Source organism: Eubalaena glacialis, chromosome 6 (genome assembly GCF_028564815.1).
Source record: "Eubalaena glacialis isolate mEubGla1 chromosome 6, mEubGla1.1.hap2.+ XY, whole genome shotgun sequence".
NCBI classification, from domain to species: Eukaryota; Metazoa; Chordata; class Mammalia; order Artiodactyla; family Balaenidae; genus Eubalaena; species Eubalaena glacialis.
Window position 1 is genome coordinate 89,625,023 of NC_083721.1, and position 15,382 is coordinate 89,640,404.

The window sequence follows — 15,382 nt, forward strand, 5'->3', positions numbered from 1 at the left end:
GTGCTCTCTTAAAACAATTTTAGTTTCTTTATATGCCTCTCAAATATGTGGACTCACAAGCATTTTGAAATTCAACGATGTTTACTAGACAGTTCTCTTCAAATTGTGTCAAAGTAATGGATTATAATGTAGTAGGAGGATTCCTCAGTAGTCCAGATAGGATAATTTTTAAACTATTTCTCCTTTAATGTCTATCTTCCTCTGTTTGACTGTTAGCTCTTTGAAGTAAGGGAATAGGTTTATCTAGGTCATCACTTTATCTTCCATGCCTAGCATAGTGCCTCTCTGATGCACAGTTAGTGTTCTGTAAGTATCCAATGATTGAACAGATGGATGGATGGATGTTAAGGTCTGTGGCATCATTTTTATTTTAATTCAATAATAAATTACTTACCCATAGTTTCAGTAGGGCTCCAACATAAACTGGTTCATGATAGTAAATCTCATAACTATTTCCTCTAAGAGCTATAAAATCTTTCTAGCGTGACTTTTTTAAAGGAGAAACATTACATATCAAGAGGATATATTATAGCGGATAAGGTGATTCTGTGATTCTGACCTGTGGTGTGTCCAAGTTATTGATGCCTATTTTTTCTTATGAATTCTTTTACTGATCTCTCACTTTGGAAAGACATAAAGTGTTAGGTGATTACTTAGTTGATCTGAAATAGCCTTGATACCATGCTCTTAACATTTTAATCAATACACATATGGGTGCCCCTCCTTCTAAGGATTCTTACTCCTTAGACCTGGAATGAGGAGAGGATATGCATTTTTAAAAAGTTTTACAGATGGTTAAGATGCATACTTCTGATTGAGAATCATCAAATTAGAAGTAGCTTAGAGAATGAAGTTAAGTGGGATGGAATAATTGTCTACAAATGCAAAAATGACAAAATTTTTACTCACTGAATCCTCCGGAAAACCAGCTAATTAATTCCTACCTGGGGTCTTTTACTATTTCCAAAATTAACAGCTAACCAGTTGTGGTTGAGGGAAATGTCTTTTAGGTAACAATATCAGCAGAGAGGCATAGAATCATTGTGCTTCTTTTCCTCTATATTCTATAACCAGAAGCTGAGAATGGATTTTATTATCTCCTTTTCATTCCTTCTTTCAACACTCATCTTGTACTAGGGAGCCCAGACTGGGACTTGAATGGGACTAGACCTTAGATTGTAAATTATTCATAATTTAGAAAAGTTATTAAATTTAGTGACTCTTTATTGAACTCTTTATTCAGTAACTCTCCTTCTCCCTGCCCCCATCTCTCTCTCTCTCCCTCTCCCTCTCCCACACACGTACCTCTCTCCTTTCCTCTTCACCCTCTCCTCTCCTCTCTCTAATTATTGCCTTAGCATCAGTTTGCAAACAGGTTTCTTACTCATTCAGAAGTTGACACTCTTCTGTCCCAATCTTGGCCATTGTATTTGAATGTAAGATAATTTTCTGCTTTGAAAAGTTTGCAAGATTTCTATTTATTACAAATTAAGTAAAGTTAGTCATCCATGTCTACAGCTTCTTCACTCTTCTCTTTCTGTTCACTCTACTTTACTCTCTGAATTTGGTAGCTCATGGCCAAATGGGAGATTTTTCAAGTTGTGTTTGTGATTATCTGACCTTGAAAATGAGGAAAGGTAAAGCAAATGGTCTCAAAGTATTGAGAATTTCCCCCCAAGTAGTCTTAAATTTTTCTCCTCTTGGAAAAAGGAAGGTAGAGGTCATATAAAGTTTAGTTTAAGAACTGAGTATGTTTTGGCTTAAAAATACCATAGTTCAAACATAATTTTACTCTAGTATCTGAGACCTGGCTGCCAAGGTTTTGTTTGCTTGAATATTGCCAAATGTTGTCTTCCTAAGTAAGGTAAATCAGTTGAGGTCATAGTGATGTAACAACAAGGAAGAAAGGGACCACTAGGAACAGGTCTGCTTCTCACACTGAGGAAGAGTCCATGAGTGGAATGGACACGTCACATTTTGTGTCTTTGGAGGAGGCTCTGCGACCCCACTATAGGCTTTCATTTCTCCTAAAAGAATAAGACATACCTGAAAATAAAGTCTCGGTGAAGTCAACTATTGTTACTATTTTCCGCGACATCTCATGGAAGAACCAGAACGAACTTTTTGGCCAACCCAACAGTTGTCCAAAACATCTTTCATGTTTTCTCGCTCATCAGACCCATCTATCCTAAGGAAGAAGGTATGCCTGGCTACCCAATTTGGGACCAGGTGGTGAGAATAGGGAGGTAGGCATCTGGTTACTTTATCTTTTCCATGTTTGTCTGCAGCAGACAAATAAATATGCCCTTTCCCACCTCTCCTTTTCCTTATTTTAGTATTCATATAAAGGATTTTTTATAATCCAATACATTTATTATTTAATTCCTCAAGCTGTAAAACTAGCCTCCTGCTCTTATCTTTAAGAAAGATACCAATAGCAGTTTTTCCCATCTCAGGATGGATTTAAGTCACAACCGGTAACTCTCTCAGGCATATTTACAATTAAGTCTCTTTTAAAAAATAAACCTTAGTCTTTTACTGAACAAATTTCCGACATGGTGGACTGAGGTTGGCTAGTGTGACTGTAGGGTACCTTTTGGAACCTATGGTTACAATGGGGCTCCTACATTCATATCAAGACATGGAAGTGCTACCAAGCCCTGAGGATGGCACAAAGAGCGGACTCCACATTAAAATCCTCGTCACTCTTGAGTTTTCCCATCTAACATTCCCGATACACATAAAAGGACCTTTTAGTAGCTTGTTAATGACTTTGATCTTCTACTACCATTTCAGTTTCCCCATTGACATTCATCCTGACAATCCTATCTCATTACTTCTAAATGATTGACAGAGAACTTTCAGATCAGCGAACTCATAGCACATAGTGATTTCAGGTTTGGGCCTTGGAGTCAGAGGAACCCAGGCTTGAATCCCAACCCCTACACTGATTAGAATGATCTAGGACAAATTAGTTAACCTCTCTGATTCTCAGATTCCTTATCTATGAAAAGGAGATAATGATGCTCAACCTCTAAAGGAAGAGACAGAATATCCATTAAGTGCCTGCCATAGAGTAAGCAGCAAGTAAATGATGGCTAATATTTTGATGGTCACCTTACTAACCTGATAGTCTGCTTGTTCCCTCTCTTCTCATCAGTTAAGCCAAGGCATAAAAAGCCATAGTAATGATAACTATAACAGTTATTGATATTAATCATTATTTCACTTCACATTTACTAAAGTGGTAAATTTATTGGCATCATCTGGCACATAATAAGTATTCTTATTCCTATGATTCAGAGCTAAACTGAAAATTAAAGCTGAATATACTAAATATAGTTCACACTCACCTCCACCTCCCCACTCCAGAGAAATCCCCTACTGTTTCTGAATTCCAAACTTTTCTTTCTCTTTTCTTGATTAAACTTCATTTTTTTTTTCCACAATGAGTGTCATAAAAAATCCAACTCTGTGACATAATAGTGGAAAAGGTAACTTTGGGGAGCGATTTAGACTGGAAACACATTTTGTTTATAGTGCTCACTTTATCCCAGTGCATTCTGGATGGAATGAGGGCTGCCTCAGGCCACTGGCTTCTCAGGTATACATTAATCCTGAAGAAAGCTTCAGGTTGAGGTCATTACTGCTTAATTACAGTCTGTGATTACTGCCACATTCTTCAGTGACCTTATTCTGTGCACTGGACTGTTTGTTCACCAGAGAATCCATGCAGCTGCAAATTTTGGCTGACTAGAAAGTATAAATAGGGATTTTTTTTGGCTTGAACTGAAGATGGTTCTTGCTGAAATGTCAACACATTTTTCTCCCATCTGGATATGGTTAATCACGGTGCTTGCTTTTATATACTTTTTCCATATAAGCTGTGCTTTTGAGGTATGCCTGAACTTATCAAAATGCTGCTTTAAATAAGTGGAGCTCCGAACAGAAGTGATCCTCTATCATTATTTACTCTTTGTGGGCATAACAGGGGAGGTTTTCTTAGGAACACTTCAGCATATTAGAACCCTATTCTAGGGACTATCTAACACTATGTAGCAACTGGAAGGAATTTTAATTCCGTGATTACTCTAAGAGTAATACTGTTCTAAAATCATAGGGAAGGAGGCCTGACCTAGTTGCAGAGAGTACTCGGCTAGGAATTGAAAAATCTGGCTAGATTCTATGCTTAATTGCAGCCGATTCCTGGGCAAAATAGTTTTACTTACTTATTCACACATTATTAATGCCATAAATAATTATTGAATGCTTTCTATGGGCCACACACTGGGAAAGGTATTGTGGTTGCTGTAAGCTGGGGAGTCTGAGATAGTATTTTCTCTTTTATCCTTATATCTGCAACACCTTCCCCTAGTGAATGGCAATATGTAAATAAATGAGTGTAGCTGGGCTCCAGTAAGACTGAATGTATGGACAATGAAATTTGAATTTTGTATAATTTTTTGGCATGGTGTGAAATATCACTTTTCTTAAAAAGTGAAAACTATTCTTAGCTCATGGACTATACAAGTGGACAGTAGTCTGGATTTGGCCTATGGGGTATAGTTTACCAACCCCTGATATATACCACAAACAAAATAGATAACAGTATGATCACTGTTGGTAGCAGTTTTTCTGGGTTCTATGGGGGCACATGGAACTTTTGGGTGTCTGGATCTTTCCCAAGGAAATGAGGACTTCTATGTTGGGACCAGAAGGATGAGATAAGATGAGTTGATTGAGGCCAAAGATAAGTATGTGCAAAGGCCCAGAGGCAAGAGAGTAAATATAGTAAATGCACAATTGAAATACAGAATATAAGATGGGAAATAGAGATAAATGTGGAGTCTGCTTAGGTAAGCAGGGGTCATATTATGAGTAGTTTCATATGCTATATAAAGAGTTTTGGAGCAATAGGAAGCCTTTAGAAGGTTTTTAGTAAGAAGTACAAGATTAAATTTGTGGTTTAAAATATCTCTATGGATGCACAAGGAGGATGGAGTAGAAATGACTGTGTGTCAATATGACTTTATTTATAAAAATAAATGGCAGGTCAGATTTAGTCTGTGGGCCTTATTTTGCTGAACCCTGCTGCAGAGTTAGACAACCTGATTGAAATCTTGTTCCTTAACTAACTGGTTTTTTTGGAAATTATTATAATTATTTACTATCAAGTTCTGTTGAACTCTTCTTCTCCTTCCAGGAGAAGTCCATCAGAAGTCTATAAATATACATGAAGCATAGAAAGAAAGCAGTAAGTCTGGGAAAAACTTCAGACAACACCTATTTTATTTTACTGCATTGAATGCTGTTACCACTGTCCTTCTATAGGGTAATTTGCTCCATCCCTAGTTCTAATGTCCCCCTTCCCTCATATCTGGATCCTGATTTCCAGCTCCATGACAATGGCCATGTTTAAGTTATAAGATGACTAGCTAACTAACTTAAAATCCAGCCTTAGTCTTCCAATTTCAGGACTTCAAATTCAAGTAGAGAATGGCAAGGCCTATCTGCTAGGTTATTTAATTTTAAAAGCTTTTTTTTCTTCTAATTTTGATGAAAGAAAGAACCTCAAGTGATGAAATCCCAGAGACTACCAAGAATACAAATGTATATAGGAAGTAAAGTGACAAAAATGATAGGCCTGAATAAAAGCACTGATAAAGATGAATATGAAAAAACTCTGTAGAAGTAAAGACCTTCCTTTCTTCAAAAGATTCAGCACAAATATCCAAAGTTGAAAGGTTTGGCTATAGGAACAGAAATTAAAAATTTGAAAAGTGTGTACTGGAAAGACCCGTGGACTGGGGTCAATAAGATTGGGGTTGTAGACATATCTGTAATCAATTAGTAGCTGTTTGACTTTGAATGGGTGTTATTATGCCCTGTGAAAGGAGAAAGAAGGTGATATCACTATCTTCCTTTCACGTTTGCTCCCTGCCTTTGCCACCAGAGGAGATGTAGACTTCAGTAAGGGTAATTTTCAGCAAAGGTGGATACTTACAGGATTATATTATGACAATGATAAAAACCATGATTGCTATAAATTAACCACTCAAAAATTTTATACTAAATTAAGTGGATTAAAATACTCATATTGTATAGATGAAAATTCTTTCAACATTGATCTGTAGATTTTAATCCCAGTGAAAATCCTAACAGGTGGTTCTTCAACTTAGGATGCTGAAAGCTACAAAAGAATTTTGCTCCCATCCTAATGATGAGAAAAAGCAGATGATCTACAAAATTATAACTTATCCCAAAGCTGTCAGAGTGCTGAGGTCAAAAGACAACCAAGAAAACTGAATTCTGAAAAGTGACAGATCCCTTGGCAGGAGGAAAGCAGACACAAATCTTTTCAACTTTGGCAGAGTGTGGGAAGAATACTTGCTGTCATAAAAGTATGTAAGAAAAAAACCAGTCAGTACTGTAAATACTTCTTAAAGGCCAAGAGTAGGTGAAGATTTCAGTTTAAAAAAACTGAAAGCCCCAGAGAGAAGGAAAATTTGTCTTCACTCACAAACTCTTCTCCTCTGATCCATCAATACAATAAATGCTCAAAGAGAGACTGGGTGTAGGGCAGGAGACTGGAGAACCCCTCTCTACCTTCTAACTCAGATATGCAGGAGGTGATTTGATAACACGGGAGACAAAACACAGCAAAAAACACAGCTTACTTCACCAGATCCTTCTCTCATATGAAACAAAATTCTTAGCCACTGAGGGAAGATACAGAACAGTTGCCATCAAGTATGCCGTTGGAGGGGCAGAAAAACCTCTTGGTCCTAAAATTCTGCACCAGTACAACGCAAGATCTGCTACCACTTGTGAAGGGCCAGAAAATGATCTCCTGCCTAAAATCTGGCACAGATTTTTTAAAAAGTCTGGCTTCTATGGGAGGGAGAAGAGGAAGAAATGCTGAAAATGCTTCACCCACAAGGCCCATGTGAACAAGCCTTGCCTGAGCTTGAGATTGGACAAGGAGAACTAAGCACACTTTTCACCCCCACCATAAACCTAGCACCAAGTAACAAGCAGGAGCAACCCACCAGTGGACAGGAGTGTAGAGAGACTCCTTCTGTGATTCAGACATTCAGGGATTTCTGAAAGTGTAGGGTAGAGTAAGAACACTAGAAGCCTTCTGCTTTGTGTGGGCCCAGGAGCCCTGGTTCTACATTAAGAAGGTAGTGGCAACCCAACACTGAAGGTATTTGAATTCCATGATGCCCTGAGGATAATGACAATAACAACGAAACTAAACCCAATTCAGTTATTGACTAGATTGAATCAAACCCTACCTCCACTAATAGCCTGAGAGAAGTGTCATGCCCATCTCTGGGAATAAAAGCTATTTGCCTCAAAGAGCAGACTCTACTATTCTTTGATATGTGATGTTCAATAGTCAATCAAAAGTTGCATAATACACATAAAGTAGAAAAAAAAAAAGACTCATTGTAAGAAGAAAAAATAATCTACAGAACCAGGCACAGAGATGATATACATGTTAGATCAATTAGACAGGAGTTTAAAATTACTCTGATTAATATGTTAAAAAATCTAGTGAAAAAAGTAGACAACATACAGGAACAGATGGGGACTTGCAGCAGAGAGAGAAAAATTATTTTAAGAGATAAATTAAAATATTAGAAATTAAGAAAAATAGGATATCAGAAAGGAAGATTTGTTTCAATGGGCTGATTAGCAGACTGGATGCCGTTGATGAAGAATGACTAAATGTGGAGGTAGGTCAACAGAAATTATCCAAAATCAAATGCAAAGTGAATAAAAGAGTTACAAATGCCAACATAATATTCAAGAGCTGTGGGTCAACAGCAAATGGTCTAAAAATATAAATAATTGAATTCCCAGAAGGACAAAAAAAATAGAAGTAGACAGAATAAATATTTGAATAGATAATGGCTGGGAATTTATGAAATTAATTAGCAATAATGAACAACAGATATATGAAGCTCAGAAAACCCCACACAGAATATAATATAAACATATTTGTATATATCATAGGCAAACTGCTGAAAACCAAAACTAAGGAGAGATTCTTGAAGGCAGCTTAATAAAGGTAAAACAATAAAAAAGTGGAAAATCTGAATTATAGCAAACCTTTCATCAGAAACCATTCAAGAAAAAAGATAATGGAGTGTTTGAAGTAGAAACATAGCAACCTAAAATTCTGTACCTAGTGAAAATATATTTCAAAACTGAAGGCAAGGTAAATATTTTTTCCCAAATGAATACAGAAAGAATTTATTACCAGCAGAAGACAAATTCATAGGAAGTCACAATCTACCAAAGCTAATTCAAAAATTAAATAACATGCTTGCTCCGGCAGCACATATACTAAAATTGTAATGATACAGAGAAGATTAGCCCCTGCGCAAGGATGACATGCAAATTTATGAAGTATTCCATAATTTTGAAAAAAATTTTTTTCCTTTTTTTTTTCTTTCTTTTCTTTTTATTGTATCTCTATGAGAAGATAAATGTTAGCTGAATCCATTGTGGTAATCATTTCACAATTTATATAAATCAAACCATCATTCTGTATACCTTAAACTTTTACTTTTAGTGATATATGTCAATTATTTCTCAATAAAATTGGAAAAACAATAATTAGATAACTTAAATAGTCCACTATCTATTAAAGATAACCTATGCACAAAGAACATTCCAAGTGAGATGTCTTCACTTACTAATTCTATCAAATGTTTGTACCATGCTACAAAAACTCCTCCAGATATTTGAAGGAGAAATACTTCCTAGGTTATGAGGCCAGTGTTACTCAAAGGCATTACAAGAAAAGAAAACTATAAGTCAATATTCCTCGTAAACATAGATGCAGAAAACCTTAAAAATAAACATCATATTCTGCGAGCAGAAAATGTGATCCTCAAAGGATATCTTGGTGGCTGGAGCAATTTCCCAAACTCAATCAGCTGAAAACTCCCAGGATTCAAGAGGAGTTTAGACTTCAACTTCAAATTCTGTTTGCTAATTTTGTCTCTAATCTTATCTCCCCAAACAGACTGTAAATACTTTGTAAAAACAAAGTATTTTTGTAAAATGAAGGTGGGGATCATATATCTTTGACTTAAGTTTTTACCACTAACATAGCAATTAGGCATTTAAGTAATATTTGTTCAGTAGTTTGATAGTCACAAATGTAGAAATCAATTGCATCTAACAGAAGAATTTAATACACACTGGGGTGTTGATACTGATCTCAGTCTATCTAAGACAGTTATCTTAATCTAACTAATGGCAGCTCCTCTTTCTATATGCATATAGATTTTGATGCAAACTTTTAATTTAAATATATCTTCAAAAAGTGTAGAATAAAAGTGTGTATCAGAATAAATTTTATAAAGTGAACAAACCCATGTGGCCAGCACCCAGATTAAAAACAGAACACTGTCCAGATCCCAGAAGCTCTCTTTTGTCCCCTTATAGTTGTTAAGCCTCTAAGAGTAACCACTCTCCTGACTTTTGACACCATAGGCTAAGTTTGTCTGTTTTGGATACTTTTATCAGTAAAATCATAACATTTGCACTCTTTTCGGTCTAGTTTCTTTTACTGTCCATTAGATTTATCCATGTTGTTGTATACAGTTATAATTTGTTCATCCTCACTGCTAAATAGTATTTATTGTATACATATACAACTATTTATTTATCCAGTCTACTATTAGATTGTTGGGTAGCTTCCAATTTGGGGATATTATGACAGTGCCATTGTAAACATTCCTCTATATGTCTCTTCGGGCATACACTTATACATTTCTATAGAGTTTCTACCAAGGAATGGAATACCTGGATCAAGGATGTGTATATGCTTAGCTTTAGTAGATACTGTCAAACATTTTTCCAGTGTATAGTTCAACCAGCAATGTATGAGAGTTCCAGTTGCTCTACAACTTCACCAACGTTTGGAATTTTTATCTATTTGTTTTATTTTTAGCTTTTCTGGTAGATGCGTAGTGGTAATGGCTTTGTGATTTAAATTCTCACTTTCCTGATGATTAATGAAGTTAAGCACCTTTCCTTATGATGATTATCCAAATGGATTTGTCCTTTTGTGAAGTGCTTATTCATCTCTTTTGCCCATTTGTTTCTGAGTGGATTATATCATGGGTTCTTTTTATTTATTTTTTTCATTACAATGCTTTAGATCACCTGATTACATTTATTTGCTTTATTGTCCATTTATTGGTTGGGTTGTTTGTCTTTTTGTTATTGAGCTGTATGTGGTTTGTATATTTTGGAAATTAATCCCTTGTCAGTTGCATCATTTGCAAATATATTCTCCCATTCTATAGGTTGTCTTTATTGACTTCTTAGGAAGTCCTAGACGGGCTCCCTTCTATTTAGTTTTCAGTATTTAAAAATTTATTCAAAAACTTAATTCATTTTAAAACAAAAACAGCAGTTTAGACAAATCCAAGAGTGATTTTAAAATGAATGAATCATAAAATAGACAATTTATGGCTAATATCATCATGGTGAGAGAAAATGCACATGTATTTTTACATGACAAAGGAAATGTATTAACAGATAGAAAAATTTCTCCCCCACCACCCCCGCCAGCGATGGCTTAATGTAACAAAAGTTTGTTTATTTATTTATTTATTTATTTATTTATTTCATGGAAAGGCATTTTATTTTAAATATAACAGTGTGTACATGTCCAAACTCCCAGTCTATCCCTCCCCTCCCACTCTGCCCCCCCTGCCCCCCAGTAACCATAAATTTGTTCTCTAAGTCTCTGAGTCTGTTTCTGTTTTGTAAATAAGTTCATTTGTATCGTTTTTTTCAGATTCCGCATATAAAGATATCATGATATTTGTCTTTCTCTGTCTGACTTACTTCACTTAGTATGATAATGATACTTAATTCTTTGCATATTTTAGCTATAAATCTTTGTTGGATATATTGTTGCAAATATTTTCTCTCACTTTGTGGGTTGGCTTCTCATTTATTTAATGGTATATTTTTATGAGACTGCCAAAGCTTTACCTAGTCTTTCAGAAACTTTCTGTTTAAGGTTTAGTTTTCTGCCTGCTACTGCTCCAGAAATTGGTAACTGCTGTGAGAGGAAAACCAGCAGTATGCCTGAGGCTCCCCCCACATATCTCCACCAAAGGCATAGTATTTTTTTCTTTCTCTGTCCTCCAGTAGCATCCTTTTTCGGGTACGAAATGGATTCTCATCCTTGTGCCCATTCACAGAATTGGCAAATGCCTCTAGGGTAAAAGTGACTGCAGAAGTCCATTTATTTCTGCTACGGTTCTTCCAATTCTCTTTTCTGTTGCTGCAGTCTGCTGACTTCAAACAGATGATTACCATCTTTTATCTTGGTTTTTCTTCTTGTTCTCAGTGGCAGCATTGGTGTGCTAAAATCCATTTCTTCCATTTTTAAGTAATAATCTACCACAGTCTATTTTGGATTGATATATACTGCTATCTATCAGCTATCAATCAATCAAGAAATGCTAGCTAAAACGTTTTATGTAAAATGGACTTGCAAGTATTACTGCCCTTGGTGCTGACACATTTTTGGGTAACTGGGCATCAGCAGACATTTTTGGGTATCTCGGAAGATCTCTAGATAATTAAAGTAGACCTCAGTTTCATCTGATTTTGGGAATTGGACCCTGATTAGAAATACTGGAAAACTAGCGTGGAGCTGATTGTCCTAATAGCGTGGGAGAAGTGAAATAGAAACAGATTTAAGGGTGCTTAAACACATTAGTAATGATTTTCTCATGCATGACTAGCTTTGTTGTCAATTCAAGTAATGTAACTAAATCATGGCTTTGGACTTTCTCAGAAAACCATGAAAAGAAACTGAAAAATTATTGGCAAATCACTCTTAAAAAATTGTGATTCATGCTGAAATGAATTCTTGACCTAGATTACCAGCCTGATTCTTGTTTTTTGTGCCAATGGTAGAACTTGAACATATGATGTCATAGTTGTTGCTGGGTAGGGCAGACTTATCTTGGCAAATTCCATGGCTGATGCCTACATATAACAACAGGAACTATCCTAGTCCTTTTACCTACATGGTCACACTTACTGGTATTTTAGTTTCTTAATTAGGCTTCAGCAGTGTTTGTTTACACAATTACTTTTTTATGTAAACAACTGCTTCAACACAAAGCAGAAACATAAAACATAAAAATATTTTAATAATATTTAGAGCCTCTCAGGGGATATTTTGGACTTTAGTCTTAGGGCTGAGAGATTTCCTAAAGATGATCTGAAATAGTATTTATTTGTTTGCATTTTTTTAAAGAAAATTTATATCCAAGCAACATTCAGTAAGGTCTGATACAAATAATGTGACACAATAATAGTTAGATATCTAAGTCAGGGATGTTTGCTCTGATTCTAATTTAAAAATGACATTTTTTGACTTTTTCTGATTATAAAGATAATACTTTTCTTTGCATTGCAACAAAATTAAAGAAATTATTCTTTACCAGTTCACTCAGAAAAGTATCAGTTTGTATAAAACTCTATCTTTTTTTATAGGGCATATATATATGTTTGTATACATTTATGTACACATGTTTAAAATGGACTGCATACAATCTTTTATAATCTGATTTTCATTTAGCTATTTATCGAGAACATTTTTTCTCATTACATTTTCTATAAAACGTAAATTTAACAATTGCCTAGTGTAGCAAAATATGTATATACTAACATACCACTGATGGCCATATAAGTTGTTTGAAACTTTTCTCCATGTTCTATGGACATTCTTATACATAAATCTTTTTGTACACATCTGATCATTTTACCAGAATAACTTCTTATAAAAAGAAATACAAGACAAAAAATTCACAACTTTAATGCTTTTGAATAACATACCAAATTACCCTTCAGAAAAGTAGTAAGAATGTGAAAGCATCGATTTTACTGAGCATTTGCTAGTACTGAGAATTGTGCATTTATCTTTCTCAACTTTACACGTGGAAAAAAAAAGACACTTCATTGTTCATGTAGTATTACTTACCATTTTGTATTACTGGCAAGTTAGATATAGGTTAAAAATGTTTATTGGCCATTTGTATAAGCTTTTCTTTAGTGAATTGTCACATTATGTACTTTGCTTACAGTTATATTGGATGGTTTTTATTTTTCTTACTATCGGTGAGACCTCTTTCAATATAAAGGTTGTTAGCCATTTGTCTGTCATATATGTTCCAAAATATTTCTTTTTGTAATTTGCCTATTAATTTTTCTCATGTAATGAAATTTTTACTCTACACACAGTCAAACTTACAGAAATAGAAATCATAGAAATCTATCACTTTTCTTTATAGTTTCTTCTTTTGATTTCGCTATAGTTTCTTTGGTATGGTTGATTTTGATATAGTTTCATCTTTTGCTTAAAAAGGCCTTATTAACTCCAAGATCAAATAGATGCTTACCTACATTTTCTTTTACTTCTTTTATGGTTTCATTTTTTTCTTTTATATTTAACTCTTTAATCCATTTGGAGTATATATGGGACGTGATAGTTATATAATTTAACTTTTTCTGAATATCCAAATAATTACATAGCTTTTATCATATACCAATTTTTAAAATGTATACTAGGTCTTTTTAATATTCTTTCTGTTGTGGTCTGTTTTGCACTAGTATTGCACTGTTTTACTTACTGTTTCAGAATTTATTTCGACATTTAGATAGCTGGGTAGGCCAATTCTCTCTTTATCATTATTCTCTTTTCAAAATGTCTTGAATGTTTTTACCTGTTTGTTCTTCTGTATTAATCAAAAGATAATTTTTTATGGTACAGACATAATCCCAGACAGCTTTTCAAAAGTATGAGTAAGATTTTGGTGAACTCTCCTATATGGAAAGACCTTAGGAAATGTTGATAGATTAAAAAAAAGAAAGACAAAACACCAGGTATATTGTTAAAACATTAATAAAAATTACATTTGCTTGAATATGCAAAGGATTCCTCTGGTAGGACTCATAGGAAACAGTTCTTAGTTTCAGAGTTGGAAGACAAGGGTGGGTGGGACATTTACTTTTCACTAAATATTCTTTTGTATTTTTGAATTTTGTAACATGTGCTTATATTATTACCTGCAGAGTAAAACAACAAATTAAAAAATTTCAGTGATCAAATAGCCCTTAAGGTAAGTTTTAACTTATCCCAAGATTTACACATTGAGAAAATGAAAGTTTCGGGGATAAAACACCTGCCCCAAATCACATGGCTAGAAACAGTGCAGCCAGGACTCCCTCAGCTACACCAGAGCACTCCTCCTCAAGGAATGGGGAACAGAGACCCACAAACAAACAGTCAAGGAAGCACGTTTTTAACACTAATTTTATTAATTTATTTGTTTGTTTTATTTTTTATTGAGGTAACTGGTTTATAACATTATACAAGCTTCATGTGTACAACATTATGTTTCTACTTCTGTATTCGCTACAGCATGCTCACCAGCAAAAATTTAGTTTCCATCAGTTACCATACAGTTGACTCCCTTTATCTATTTCATCCTCCTCCCTGTCCTTTCCCCTCTGGTAACCACGACTATGTTCTTTGTATCTATGTGTTTGTTTTTGTTTGTTCATTTATTTTGTTTTATTTTGTTTATTTGTTTTCTTTTTTTTAAATAAATTTATTTATTTATTTATTTTTGCTGTGTTGGGTCTTCGTTTCTGTGCGAGGGCTTTCTCTAGTTGCGGCGAGCGGGGGCCACTCTTCATCGCGGTGCGTGGGCCTCTCACTATCGCGGCCTCTCTTGTTGCGGAGCACAGGCTCCAGACGCGCAGGCTCAGTAGTTGTGGCTCACGGGCCCAGTTGCTTCGCGGCATGTGGGATCTTCCCAGACCAGGGCTCGAACCCGTGTCCCCTGCATTAGCAGGCAGATTCTCAACCACTGCGCCACCAGGGAAGCCCTGTTTGTTTGTTTTCTATATTCATATATGACTGAAATCATATGGTATTTGTCTTTCTCCATCTGACTTATTTCACTGAGCATAATACCCTCAAGGCCCATCCATGTTTTACTGCTTCCTAGTTTTTGCTCAATCTTGAACACAAGATTTTAATATGAGTATCATTCAGTTTCTGAATGCAGCCTGTATCTTAAGAAATTGAGGATAGGAAGCTAGTTTGGGGAAAAGCAGGAAAACTGTAAATATCCAATGCAAAGAAGGTAAATGGCTGAGAGAGTAGAGGGACCCAATACAAACTATATGATATTTGGTATTAAAAAGTATGTACTGTCTTGAGCTATTGTGTAATTGTGGTACGTGGGAAGTATCACCTTCCTGCCCATATGGGAGACCACTTTTCAGTTTGGCACCAAGTAGGAACAGTATTCCTGCAGAG

At 35.2% G+C, this 15,382-nt stretch overlaps 1 non-coding gene across 1 annotated transcript; it reads left to right on the plus strand.

The window, feature by feature from the left end:
- The first annotated feature begins 8,331 nt into the window (after window positions 1–8,331).
- LOC133094225 (U6 spliceosomal RNA) lies at window positions 8,332–8,433 on the plus strand. The gene has a single exon (XR_009701437.1). It is a non-coding gene; the product is annotated as a U6 spliceosomal RNA (small nuclear RNA).
- The last annotated feature ends 6,949 nt before the right edge of the window (window positions 8,434–15,382 follow it).